Raw genomic sequence first — 13,849 nt, forward strand, 5'->3', positions numbered from 1 at the left:
TTCTGTGTCTCCCTCTCTCCCTCTGACTCTCCTCTGCTCACGCTGTCTCTCTCTCTCTCAGAAATAAATAAAACATTAAAAATTTTTTTTAAAAAAGGAAAAAAATGAAGAATAAGCCCAAAGTTAGTAGCAGAAAGAAATGGAGACTTAAATATTACAGATTAATGAAACTAAGCGCTGCTTCTTTGAAAAAATAAACAAAAAAGAACTCAAATAAAATTGGAAATGAAAGAGAAGTTACAATGAACACCCCAGAACTATACAGGACGACACAAGAGTACCGTGAAAAATTACACACCAACAGAGGGGGTCAAGGTGGCGGAGCAGCATGGAAGCTTTTTTTGCCTCTCTGATCCCTGGAGTGCAGCCAGATCAACACCAAATCATCTTGCACACCTAGAAAATTGATCTGAGGATTAACGCACAACTTGAACCACAGAACTCAGCAGGTACACGGCATGGAGAGGTGAACTGGGGGAGAAGCCATGGAGGATAAGGAGCTGTTTTTGCTTATGGAGAGAGGACAGAGACGGGGAGAGAGTATAGGAAAAGCACCCCCCACGACCTAAAAGCAGCTGGAGAGAAAGAGGAAACACCCATAAGGGACTTAATAAGGAAGGGAGAAAAGAGAGGGTTTAAATACCATTAAGACTCTAAACAGTGGAACACACAGTGTGAAACTCTGCAGCTCGATACCTGGCGGTGCTCTGGTGGGAAGGACGAATCCCCAGGAGCAGAGAGCGAGGTCCTCTAGCTGCACAGGGCCACACAGGGAGAGGCGGTCCCCTGCTGGGAGGACACTTGGTAGCATCTGTGCAGCCTCTCCACAGGCAATAGTCCCAGCGGACCCCAGAGAACAACCACATTCACTGGTCTTGGAACAAGCATGTTAATGGTGAAGCCTGGCACCAGATGTGTGTTGTGATTTACCATAATCCCTGAAATGCTACTGCTACACGATCATGTGAACTTTTTCTGGGGTGGGCTAACACCCAGCCGCAGCCTCCGGTCCTCTGCAGCAGCACAGTCCTGTGGACATTCCTGGGGGCAGGCAGGCATCTGGCCATTGCTCAGCAAGACCCTTGCCCAGAGGGTCTGAGCGGGTCAAAGTCGCAAGGCCCTCAGAAGTGAGGGATTTGGAGACACAGCCCCATCTGAGATAAAACTTGGGAGAAAGGTGCCTCCAGGCAAGCTGACAGCTTGGTCACAGACAGTGTAGAGGTGAGGAGAAGACGGAAGCTGGAGACAAAGGAAGGGTGCTTAATTGTGAGTCGAGGACAGCGCAGAGTTCTGACGCTAGAGATTGGGTAGCTGGGTGAAGCCATTTTCACCCCTACTGTGCATGCACATACATGGGTACACACACCACAACAATCTACCCCAGTAAACTAAGCAGTGCCACTTAGGGGAGAATGAGCTTCTACACCAAGCCCCGCCCAACTGTGCCACCACTATCTAGTCGATGGCCACAGTCTCTCTGCCTGCTTCATTTATGAACTATAAAGTGCTTCATACTTTGACTTACAAGGGTAAACAATGTAATTTCAATTGTATTTCAGTCTGTTCGCTGGCCCATCGATTCAGTTTTTGTTTTCTTATTCTTGAGTACAGAAAAAATTTATTTTTATTTTATATATCTATAAAGATTTTTCTTTAATGTTTTTCTACTGTATTTTTTACTTTTTTGTAAATTTTTAAGCTCTACTTTACTTTCATATTTTATTCTATTCAAGTTTTTAAATTTTCAAATGTTTTCCTTTTTTTTTCTTTCCTCTTTTTCTCGGTTTTATCAAGCTTCTTTCAACAACCAAATCAAAACACACTTAGGATATAGCATCCTTTATTTGATATTTTGTGTGTTCTTTTTAATTTTTTAATTTTTATTCATTTATTTTTATTCTTCTTCCTCCAAAATGATGAAATGAAGGAATTCACCCCAAAAGAAAGAATACAAAGAAGTCATAGCCAGGGACTTAATACAGATAGGAGCAAGATGTCTGAACCAGAATTTCAAATCATGATAAGAAGCTGGGGTTGAAAAAAGCACAGAATCTCCTTCTGTGGAGATAAAAGATGTAAAATCTAGTCAGGATGAAATTAAAAATGCTATCACCATGATGCAATCTCGAATGGATGCCACAGCGGCAAGGATGGATGAAGCAGAACAGTGAATCACTTATGTAGAGGACAACCTTATGGAGAATAATGAAGCAGCAAAAAAGAAAGTAAGGCAAAAGACACAATATAAGAATTCAAGTATTCAGTGACTCATTAAAAAGGAATAATATCTGAATCATAGGAGTCCCATAAGATGAAGAGAGAGAAAAAGGGGTATAAAGGTTATGTGAGCAAATTATAGCAGAAAATTTTCCTAATCTGGGGAAGAACACAGACATCAAAATCCAGGAAGCAGAGAGAACTCTCATTAGATTTAACAAAAGCCAACCATCAACAAGGCATATCAGAGTCAAATTCACAAAATACACAGTGAAGAAAGAATCATGAAAGCAGCAAGGGGGAAGAAAGTCCTTAACCTACAAGGAAAGACAGATCAGGTTCACAGCAGACCTATCCACAGAAACCTGGTAGGCCAGAAAGGAGTGGTGGGATATACTCAATGTGCTGAGTTGGAAAAGTATGCAGCCAGTAATTTTTTATGCAGCAAGGCTGTCATTCAAAATAGAAGGAGAGAGGGGAAAAAAAATTCCCAGACAAACAAAAACTAAAGGAGTTCATGACCACTAAACCAACTCTGCAAGAAATTTTACAGGGGACTCTCTTAAGGGGAGAAAAGATGAAACAAAACAAAAAAGACCAGAAGCAACAAAGACTAGAAAGGACCAGAGACCACCACCAGAAACTCCAACTCTACAGGCAACATAATGGCAATAAATTCACTTCTTTCTGTACTCACTCTAAATGTCAATGAACTAAATGCTCCCATCAAAAGACATAGGGTAACAGAATGGATAAGAAAACAAGATCCATCTATATGCTGTTTACAAGAGACCCGTTTTAGACCTAGAGACACCTTCAGATTGAAAGGAAGGGGATGAAGAACGATCTATCATTCTAATGGTCACCACAAGAAAGCCACAGTAATCATACTTATATCAGACAATCTAGACTTTAAAGACTGTAACAAGAGATGAAGAAGGGCATTATATCATAATTAAGGGATCTGTCTACAAGATCTAACAGTTGTAAACATTTATGCCCCAAATGTAGAAGCACCCAAATATATAAACCAATCACAAACATAAAGAAACTCAGTGATAATACCATAATAGTAGGGGACCTCAACACCCCACTTACAGCAATGGACAGATCATCTAAACAGAAAATCAACAAGGAAACAATGGCTTTGAATGACACACTGGAACAGATGGACTTAATATATATTCAGAACATTTCATCCTAAAGCAGTGGAATACACATTCTTCTCGAGTACACAGGGAACGTTGTCCAGAATGGATCACATACTGGAACACAAATCAGCCCTCAACAAGTACAAAACTATCAAGATCATACCGTGCATATTTTCAGACCACAACCCTATGAAACTCGAAATCAAACACAAGAAAAATTTTGGAAAGACAACAAATACTTGGAGACGAGAGAACATCCTACTAAAGAATGACTGGGCTAACCAAGAAGTTAAAGAGGAAATTAAAAAGTACACGGAAGCCAATGAAAATTGTAACACCATAGCACAAAACATCTGGGACACAGCAAAGGCAGTCATAAGAGGGAAGCATATAGCAATCCAGGCCTTCCTAAATTAAAGAAGAAAGGTCACAGATACACAGTCTAACCTTACACCTTAAAGAGCTGGAAGAACAGCAAATAAAACCCAAAACCAGCAAAAGATGGGAAATAATAAAGATTAGAACAGAAATCAGTGCCACTGAAAGCAAAACAAAACAAAAAAACCAGAACAGATCAATGAAACCAGGAGCTGGTTCTTTGAAAGAATTAACAAAATTGATAAACTCCCATCCAGTTTGATCAAAGAGAAAGAAGAAAGGACCCAAATAAATAAAATCAAGAATGAAAGAGGAGAGATCACAATCAACATGAAAAAACACAAACAATAATAAGAGAATATTATGAACAATTATATTCTAATAAATTGGGCAATCTGGAAGAAATGGGCAAATTCCTAGAAACATATAAACTAACAAAACTGAAACAGGAAGAAATAGGCTCATAAACAGTAAAAATAAAATAAAAATAAACTGAATTAGTCATCAAAAGTCTCCCAAAATCAAGAGTCCAGGGCCGGATGGCTTTCCAGGGGAATTCTACCAAACATTTAAAGAATAGTTAACACCTATTCTTTTGAAACTTTTCCAAAATATGGAAATGGAAGGGGAAATTTCCAAACATTCTATAAGCCCAGAATTACCCTGATCCAAAACCAGACAAAGACCCCACTAAAAAGAAGAACCACAGAGCAATTTCCCTGATGAACACGGATGCAGATATCCTCAAGATACTAGCCAACCAGATCCAACAATACATTAAAACTATTATTCACCATGACCAAATGGGATTTATACCTGGGATGCAGGGCTAGTTCAATATCCACAAAACAATCAACATGATACATCACATCAATAAAAGGAAAGAACTACATGATCCTCTCAATAGATGCAGAGAAAGCATTTGACAAAATACAGCATCCTTTCTTGATAAAAACCCTCAAGAAAGTAGGGATAGAAAGATCATACCTTAAGATCTTAAAAGCCACATATGAAAGACCCACCGCTAATATCATCCTCAATAGGGAAAACCGAAGGCTTTCCCCCTAAGGTCAGGAACACAAGAGAGATGTCCACTCTCACCACTGTTAGTCAACATATTATTGGAAGTCCTAGCCTCAGCAATCAGGCAACATGAAGGAATAAAAGGCATCCAAATTGGCAAGGAGGAAGTCAAACTTTCACTCTTCACAGACAACCTGATACTCTATATGGAAAACCCAAAAGATTCCACTTGGAAATCTGCTAGAAAAAACTGCTAGAAGTGATCCATGAATTCAGCAAAGTCACAGGATATAAAATCAATGCACAGAAATTGGTTGTACATCTATACACCAATAATGAAGCAACAGAAAGAGAAATCAAGGAATCGATCCCATTTACAGTTGTACCAAAAAAACATAAAATACCTAGGAATAAACCTAACCAAAGAGATGAAAAATCTATACACTGAAAGCTATAGAAAACTTATGAAAGAAAATGAAGACACAAAAAAAGAAAAAATATTCCATGCTCAAGGATTGGAAAAACAAATATTGTTAAAATGTCGATGCTACCAAAAGCAATCTACATATTCAATGCAATCCCTATCAAGTAACACCAGCATTCTTCACAGAGCTAAAACAAAAAACAATCCTAAAATTTGTATGGAACCAGAAAAGACCCTGAATAGCCAAAGCAATCCTGAAAAAGAAAACCAAAGTTGGAGGCATCACAATCCTGGACTTCAAGATGTATTACAAAGCTGTAATCATGAAGACAGTATGGTACTGGCACAAAAACAGACTCTCAAATCAATGGAACAGAATAGAGAACCCAGAAATGAACCCACAAACATGTGGCCAACTAATCTTTGACAAAGCAGGAAAGAGTATCCAATGGAATAAAGATAGTCTCTTCAGCAAATGGTGCTGGGAAAACTGGACAGCAACATACAGAAAAACTTACCAGGACTACTTTCTTACAGCATACACAAAAATAATAAATTCAAAATGGATCAAGGACCTAAGCATAAGACAGGAAGCCATCAGAATCCTAGAGGAGAAAGCAGGCAAAAACCTCTTTGACCTCGGCCTCAGCAACTTCTTACTCAACATGTCTCCAGAAGCAAGGGAAACAAAAGCAAAAATGAACTACTGGGACCTCATCAAGATAAAAAGCTTCTGCACAGCAAAGGAAACAATCAGCAAAACTAAAAGGCAACCAATGGAATGGGAGTAAATATTTGCAAAATACATATCAGATAAAGGGTTAGTATCCAAAATCTATAAAGAATTTATCAAACTCAATACCCCCCCAAAATAAACAACCCAGTGAAGAAATTGGCAAAAGACATGAATACACACTTCTCCAAAGACAACATTCAGATGGCCAACAGACACATGACAAAATGCTCAACATCACTCATCATCAGAGAAACACAAATTAAAACCACAATGAGATACCACCTCATACCTGTCAGAATGGCTAAAATGAACAGCTCAGGCAACAACTGATGTTGGTGAGGATGCAGAGAAAGAGGATCTCTTTTGCACTGTTGGTGGGAATGCAAACTGGTGCAGCCACTCTGGAAAACACTGTGGGGGTTCCTCAAAAAATTAAAAATAGAACTGCCCTACGACCCAGCAATCGCCACTACTAGGTATTTATCCAAGGGATACAGGTTTGCGGTTTCTAAGGGCCACATGTACCCCAATGTTTATAGCAGTGCTATCGACAATAGCCAAAGTATGGAAAGAGCCCAAATGTCCATCAACAGATGAATAAAGAAAGAAGATGTGGTCTATAAACAGAATGAAGTATTACTCAGCAATCAAAAAGAATGAAATCTTGCCATTTGCAACAATGTGGATGGAACTAGAGGGTATTATGCTAAGCAAAATTAGAGAAAGACAAATATCATATGACTCTACTCACACGTGGAATTTAAGATACAAAACAGATGAACGTAAGCGAAGGGAAGCAAAAATAACATAAAAACAAGGAGGGGGACAAAACATGAAAGACTCTTAAATACAGAGAACAAACTGAGGGCTGCTAGAGGGCCCTGCGTGGGGGGATGGGCTAAATGAGGAAGGGGCATTAAGAAAGACACTTGTTGGGATGAGCACTGGGTGTTATACATAGGGGATGGATCACTGGAATCTACTCCCAAAATCATTATTGCACTGTATGCTAACTAGCTTGGAGATAGATAAGATTTTTTAAAAAAAGAAAAATTACACACCAACAAACTGAACAACCTAGAAGAAATGGATAAATTCCTAGAAACATACAATCTTCCAAGACTGAATCAGGAAGAAAGAGAAAATCTGAACAGACGGATTACTAGTCATGAAACTGAATTCATCCTAATAATTTTTAAGAACTCCCAATAACAAAAGTCCTGGACCAGATGGATTCACAGACAAATTTACCAAACATTTAAGAGTTAATACCTATTGTTCTCAAACTGTTCCAAAAAACAGAAGAGGGAGGAATGCTTCCAAATTCATTCTATGAGGCCAGCATTACCCAGATACCAAAAGCAGGGAAAGTTACTACAGAAAGAGAGAGAGAAGAGAGAAAAGAAAATTAAAGTCCAATAACTCTGATGAACATAGATACAAAACTCCTTGACAAAATATTAGCAAACTGAATTCAATACATTAAAAGGATCCTTCACCACAATCAAGTAGGATTTATTCCAGAGATTAAAAATGATTCAAAATCTGCACAATCAGGGGCGCCTGGGTGGCTCAGTTGGTTAAATGTCTGACTTCAGTTCAAGTCATGATCTCACGGTTCGTGGGTTCGAGCCCCATGTCAGGCTCTGTGCTGACAGCTCAGAGCCCGAAGGCTGCTTCAGATTCTGTATCTCCCTCACTCTGACCCTCCCCTGCTCATGCTGTCTCTCTCTCAGAAATAAATAAAAAACATTAATTTTTTTTAAGTATTAAAAATTTTTTTTAAATCTGCACAATGTGATATACCACATCAACAAGATTAAGGATAAAAGTCATATGATTATCTCAATAGAGGCAGAAAAGGCATTTTTGACAAAATTCAACATCTATTCATGATAAAAACTCTCAACAAAGTAGGTGTAGAGGAAACATACCTTACCATAATAAAGGCCTTACAAGAAAAAGCCACAGCTAACATAAAATTCACTGGTGAAAAGCTCCCAAGTTTTTCCTCTAAGATCAGGAAGAAGACAATGATATGAGCTCACCACTTTTACTCAACACGGTACTGGAATCCGTAGCCACAGCACAGCAGTCAAGCAAGGGAAGGAAACAAAAGCCATCCAACATGATAAAAAAGAATTGAAAGCATCACTGTTTTCAGATGACATATAATATATACAGGAAACTGTAAAGACTCCACCAAAAATTATTAGAATAAATGAATTCAGTGAAGTTGCAGAATACAAAATTAATATTAAAAATCTGTGTGCTTTTTTAAACATTTTAAAGTTCATTTATTTTGAGAGAGGGAGAGAGAATCCCAAGCAGGCTCTGCACTGCCAGCATAGAGCCCAACATGGGGTTTGAACTCACAAACCATGAGATCATGACCTGGGCCAAAATCCAGAGTCAGATGCTTAACCAACCAAGCCACCTGGGCACCTGTTGTGTTTTTATACACTAATAACAAACTAGCAGAAAGAGAAGTTAAGAAAACAATCTCATTTACAATTGATGAGAAGAATAAAATAACCAGGAATATATTTAACCAAAGAGATGAATTAACTGTACTCTGAAAACAATAAGACATTGATAAGATAAATTGAGGACAACACAAATAAATGGAAAGATATATCATGCTCATGGAGGACAGCTACATACAAAGAAACTACTGTCTCAGGCCACACAAAAGAATAAACTCAAAATGGATTAGAGACCTAAATGTGAGACCTAGAACCACAGAAATCCTAGAAGAAAATATAGGCAGTAAACTCTTGGACATCAGCCTCAGCAATATTTTTCTGGCTCTCTCCCCCCAGGCAAGAGAGACAAGCAAAAATAAACAACTGGGCCTATATCAAACTAAAAAGGTTTTGCACAGCAAAGTAAACCATCAACAAAATGAAAAGGCAACTACTGAATGGGAGAAGCTATTTGCAAATACTATACCTGATAAGGGATTAACATCCAAAATACATAAAGAACTCATACAACTCAGTGCACATATGCATGTATGAGTACATATACGTGTTCATATATATATATATGTATGTATATGTGTATATATACACACATACACAATCCACTTAAAAAATGGGCAGAGGACCTAAACATTTTTCCAGGAAGACATACAGATGGCCAAGAGATACATGAAAAGATGCCCAGCACCACTAACCATTAGGGAAATGCCAGTCACAAACTGCAATGGGGTATCCCCTTCACACCTATAAGAATGGCTAGTACGAAAATGACAAGAAAGAACAAGTGCTGGTAAGGATGTGGAAAAAAGAGAACCCTCATGCACTACTTGTGGGAATGCAATTTGGTATAGGCACTATGGAATACAGATGGAGGCTCTTCAAAAAAATTAAAAACTATATAATCTACTAATCCCATTTCTGGTTATTTACCCAAAGAAAATGAAAACGTTAATTTGAAAAGATCTATGCTCCTCTATGATTTACGCAGCATTATTTACAACAGCCAAGATGGGGAAGCAGCTCAAGTGCCCGCCAACAGACGAATGGATACAGAAGATCTGGCGGTATATAAACAATAAAATATTACTCAGCTATAAAAAAGAATGAAATCTTGCCATTTGTGATAACAGGAATGGAACTAGAGGGTATAATGTGTGAGAGGTAAGTCGGAGAAAATACCATATGATTTTTACTTGTATCTAGAATCTAAAAGTCAAAACAAATGAGCGGAAACAGACTCCTAGGTTCAAAGAACAAACTGGTGGCTTGCCAGAGGGAAGGGAAACGAGGGGTGGACGGAACTGCTGAACGGGATTGCAGTCACAGGGGCCCCGGGGGGCTATCGGTACAGTACGTGACTCTTGATCTGGGGGGTGTGAATTCAAGCCCCATGTTGAATGTAGAGATTACTTTTTAAAAATCTATTTAAAAACACTTGCAATTATAAAATAAATCACAGGGATAAAAGTACAGCACAGGGAATATAGTCAATAATATTGTAATACATTTGTATGGTGGTGGATTGTAACTACACTTACGGTGAGAATTTTGTAATCTATAAAATTGTTAAATCACTACGTTATAAAACTGAAACTAATATAATATTGTATATCTACTGTACTTCAATTAAATATTTAAAAATTGGGGGCACCTGGGTAGCTCAATCGGTTGAGCGTCTGTCTGACTTTGGCTCAGGTCATGACCTCATGGGTCATGGGTTCAAGCCCCACCTCAGGTTCTGTGCTGACAGCTCAGAGCCCAGAGCCTGCTTTGGATTCTGTGTCTCATTCTCTCTGCCCCTCCCCAACTCGTGTGTGCGCACGCGCACACGCTCAAAAATAAACAAAAAATTTTTTTAAATTTTAAAGAAAAAAATAATCTCACACTTAATCAAAAAGAATAAAATAATACCTAAAAATAAATTTAACCAAGGAGGTGAAAGAACTGTACTCTGAAAACTAAGAAATAAAATGAAATGAAATAAATTGAAGAGGGCACAAAAGATGGAAAAATAAACTATGCTTGTGGATTGGAAAAATTAATATTGTTAAAATGTCCATACCACCCAAAGCAACCTACAGATTCGATGCAATCCCTGTTAAGATAATGGCATTTGTCACAGAATGAGAACAAACAATCCTCTATTCGGGAACCACAAAAGATCACAAATAGCCAAAGAAATCTTGTAAAAGAACAAAACTGGAATCTTGCTCCCCAATTTCAAAGTATACTGCGAAGGTGTGGTAATCAGTACGGGATGGTACTGGCACAGAAACATACATAGATCAGTGGAACAGGACACTGAGCCCAGAAATAAACCCACACTTACATGGTCAGCTAATCTATGACCAAGGAGGCAGGAGTATCCAATGGGGAAAAGACAGTCTCTTCAAGAAATGGTGTGGAGCAAACTGGACAGCTACATGCAAAAGAATGAAACTGAGCCATGTTCTTACACCATGCACAAAAATAAATTTTAAATGGATTAAAGACCTAAATATAACACCTAAAACCCTAAAAATCCTAGAAGAAAACAGGCAGTAAACTCTTTGATATTAGTCTGAGCAGTATTTTTTTGGATCTGTCTCCTCAGGCAAGGACAACAAAAGCAAAAACAATCAAATCAAACTAAGAAGCTTTTGCACAGCAAAGTAAGCCATCAACGAAACAAAACAACACTGAATAAGTTATTTGCAAATACTCCTGATAACGGGTTAACATACAAAATATATGAGGAATTAATGGGGGGGGGGGCCTGGGTGGCTCAGTCGGTTGGGCGTCTGACTTTGGCTCAGGTCATGATCTCATAGTTCATGGGTTCAAGACCCGCGTCGGGCTCTGTGCTGACAGCTCAGAGCCTGGAGCCTGCTTCACATTCTGTGTCTCCCTCTCTCTCTGCCCCTCCCCCACTCACACTGTCTCTTTCAAAAGTAAATAAAGATTCATTTTTTTAAAAAAAATTCATAAAACTCAGTATCAAAAAACCAACCCAGTTTTTTTTAAATGGGCAGAAAACCTGAATAGTTTTCCAAGAAGACATACAGATGGCCACCAGACACATGAAAAGCATCTCACCACCAGGAACCATCAGCGAAATGCCAATCCAGACCACAATGAGGCACCTCTTGCACCTGTCAGAATGGTTTTTAAAACCAACAACACAGGAAACAACAGGTGTCGATGAGGATGTGGGAAAAAAGGGAACTTTCTTGCACTGCTGGTGGGAATGCAAACTGGTGCAGCCACTCTGGACAACCGTATGGAGCTTCTTCAGTTAAAAACAGGACAGTATGATCCAGCAGTTCCACTTCCAGGTGGAAGTTATCCAGAGCAAATGGAAATAGTCATCTGAAAAGACATTTGCTCCCCTGCGTTGATGGCAGCACTAATTTACACCCGGTGGCGGCCAGAAGGGAGGGGGTGGGGGACGGATGAAATAGGTGGAGGGGAGCAGGACGTACAGTCTTCCAGGCATAAAGGCAGGGGCTGGGACAGCATGAGGACTACAGTCACTAGCACTGGAACAACCCTGCACAGTGACCGGCGGTAACTAGACCGTAGTTACCAGTTCATGGATTACTTCAGCCTAACAGGCTGAGTTAGATGCTCTGCCTCAGGCTTGTGTGTTAGCCAAGGGCCAAACCACAAACATCTACACCAACGGTCTGTGCAGGGAGCGAGCCCAGGACTTGCGGATGTGCGGGAAGGTTTCCTCACCTCTGACGGGAATAAAACGGAAAATGGCTCTGACGCCCCAGCTGTGTCAGACGCCTCCCTGCAGCGGCTCTGTGATGAGCGTGCCCGGGCATCTCCGACTGGACTCTTTGGAGGCAAAGGGAGCCACCTCACTGCTGTTTCCACCAGGACGCTGCTCTCGGAGGAACCAATAACCACACCTCTGTCGCGGTCCAGAGGGCTGTTCCCCCACACGACCACGAAGAAAGATCAACAAGAGACGCCCACCAGTGGGCCGGCCCCGGAGAGGGAAAAACAATATTGGGAGTGTGTGGGTTCAGTGAAAGGGAGAGCTCCAGCTGGGCCCAAATACCAGCCCAGTGCTGCCAGAGCCTCAGACTCCGGTTACCGGCCGCTGTGCCCGCAGTCATCGGTTCGCTGATCAACGGTGAGGCTTTGTGCGCTAATGCCCACAGGAGGCCATCAGCAAGGCCGCCGAACGCGGCCCCTCCCACCTGCCCCAGATACAGTCCTGGGAAACCTGTCCACCACGCCCAGCGGACCATTTGGGATTTGGCAGTGGGTTTTAATCAGCTCCCCCCACCTCAGGGATAGAAATCTGTTTTAGTTGTGGGTTGTATGCTTTCCCACTGGACTGACACTTTCCCTTGTAGACGGGTAGCAAGAAAAGTCCTACTAGAAAATTTCATCCCTACCTGGGGAAACCCTGAACCTCAGTCACTGGAGAATCCACTTCACAGTTCAGGTGACTCAACAGGCCTGTCTGTTGGCCCAGTTCTAAAGCACTGTGCTTACCACCCCCGGCCCTCAGGGCTGGTGACACGCATGGCATCGTTCAGACTCAACTGGCAGGGGCACCTGGGGGGCTCAGTCTGTTACGCACACGACTTCGGCTCAGATCATCATCTCGCGGTTTGGGACTTTGAGCCCCGCGTCTGGCGCTCTGTCAGCGTGGAGCCAACTTCAGATCCTCTGCCTCCCTCTTTCTGCCCCTCCCACTCATGCTTGCTCACTCTCTCTCAATAAACACCCATTTAAACAGTTAAAAAAAAAAAAAACTCAACTGGCAACATTTGTGAAGACCCTTCAGCTACCCCAGCTGAAAGCGCTGCTATTGGCCCTTCTAAATCTCAGCTCCACCCCCTCTGGGGTAGTTACAGGGCAAGGGCCTGCTCCCATCCACAGCTGGTAAGAGCGGATCCCCCAGTACTGTGAAGGCCGATCCCCTACTGAGAACCAGCCTCATGAGCAGAATGAGCTTTCCACAGCGCGCGGCCGGGAGATGAAGACAGCAAACATCACAACCTGCAACCAGAAGGTCTCTTCGACCTGGTAGGAAGGGCCCCTGCCAGGTGCTGTCGGCCAGCCCCGCATAATCGTTGTTTCCTGGTGCCTGTCAAACCTTTGTAGAAACAGTTTAAGTGATGCCAGCTCACTGCTTCCAGATGATCTCTGACACCAACGACCTCAACAGGATACGGACTTCAGATGGGAAACGCCTGAGTCCTTCCTCCAAACCTTCCTCGTTATTCAAATGTGGCCCTAAATGCTTCTCACCGCTATGCACTTTCCCTCCAGTGTGGGGCCCACCACCCACAAAAGGTCTTTCCTGGCACTGAGGGACAGGGGACACTCTAATAACTTTTGATCAGTGATGGAAAGATTTTCAAAAGAGGGAAATGTGAGCCTGAGTGAAGGCTACCGCACCACCTGCCCCTCCCCCCCCCCCCAGCACCACCCC

Source organism: Crocuta crocuta, unplaced genomic scaffold (assembly GCF_008692635.1).
Source record: "Crocuta crocuta isolate KB4526 unplaced genomic scaffold, BGI_CrCroc_1.0 scaffold8, whole genome shotgun sequence".
Taxonomy (NCBI): domain Eukaryota; kingdom Metazoa; phylum Chordata; class Mammalia; order Carnivora; family Hyaenidae; genus Crocuta; species Crocuta crocuta.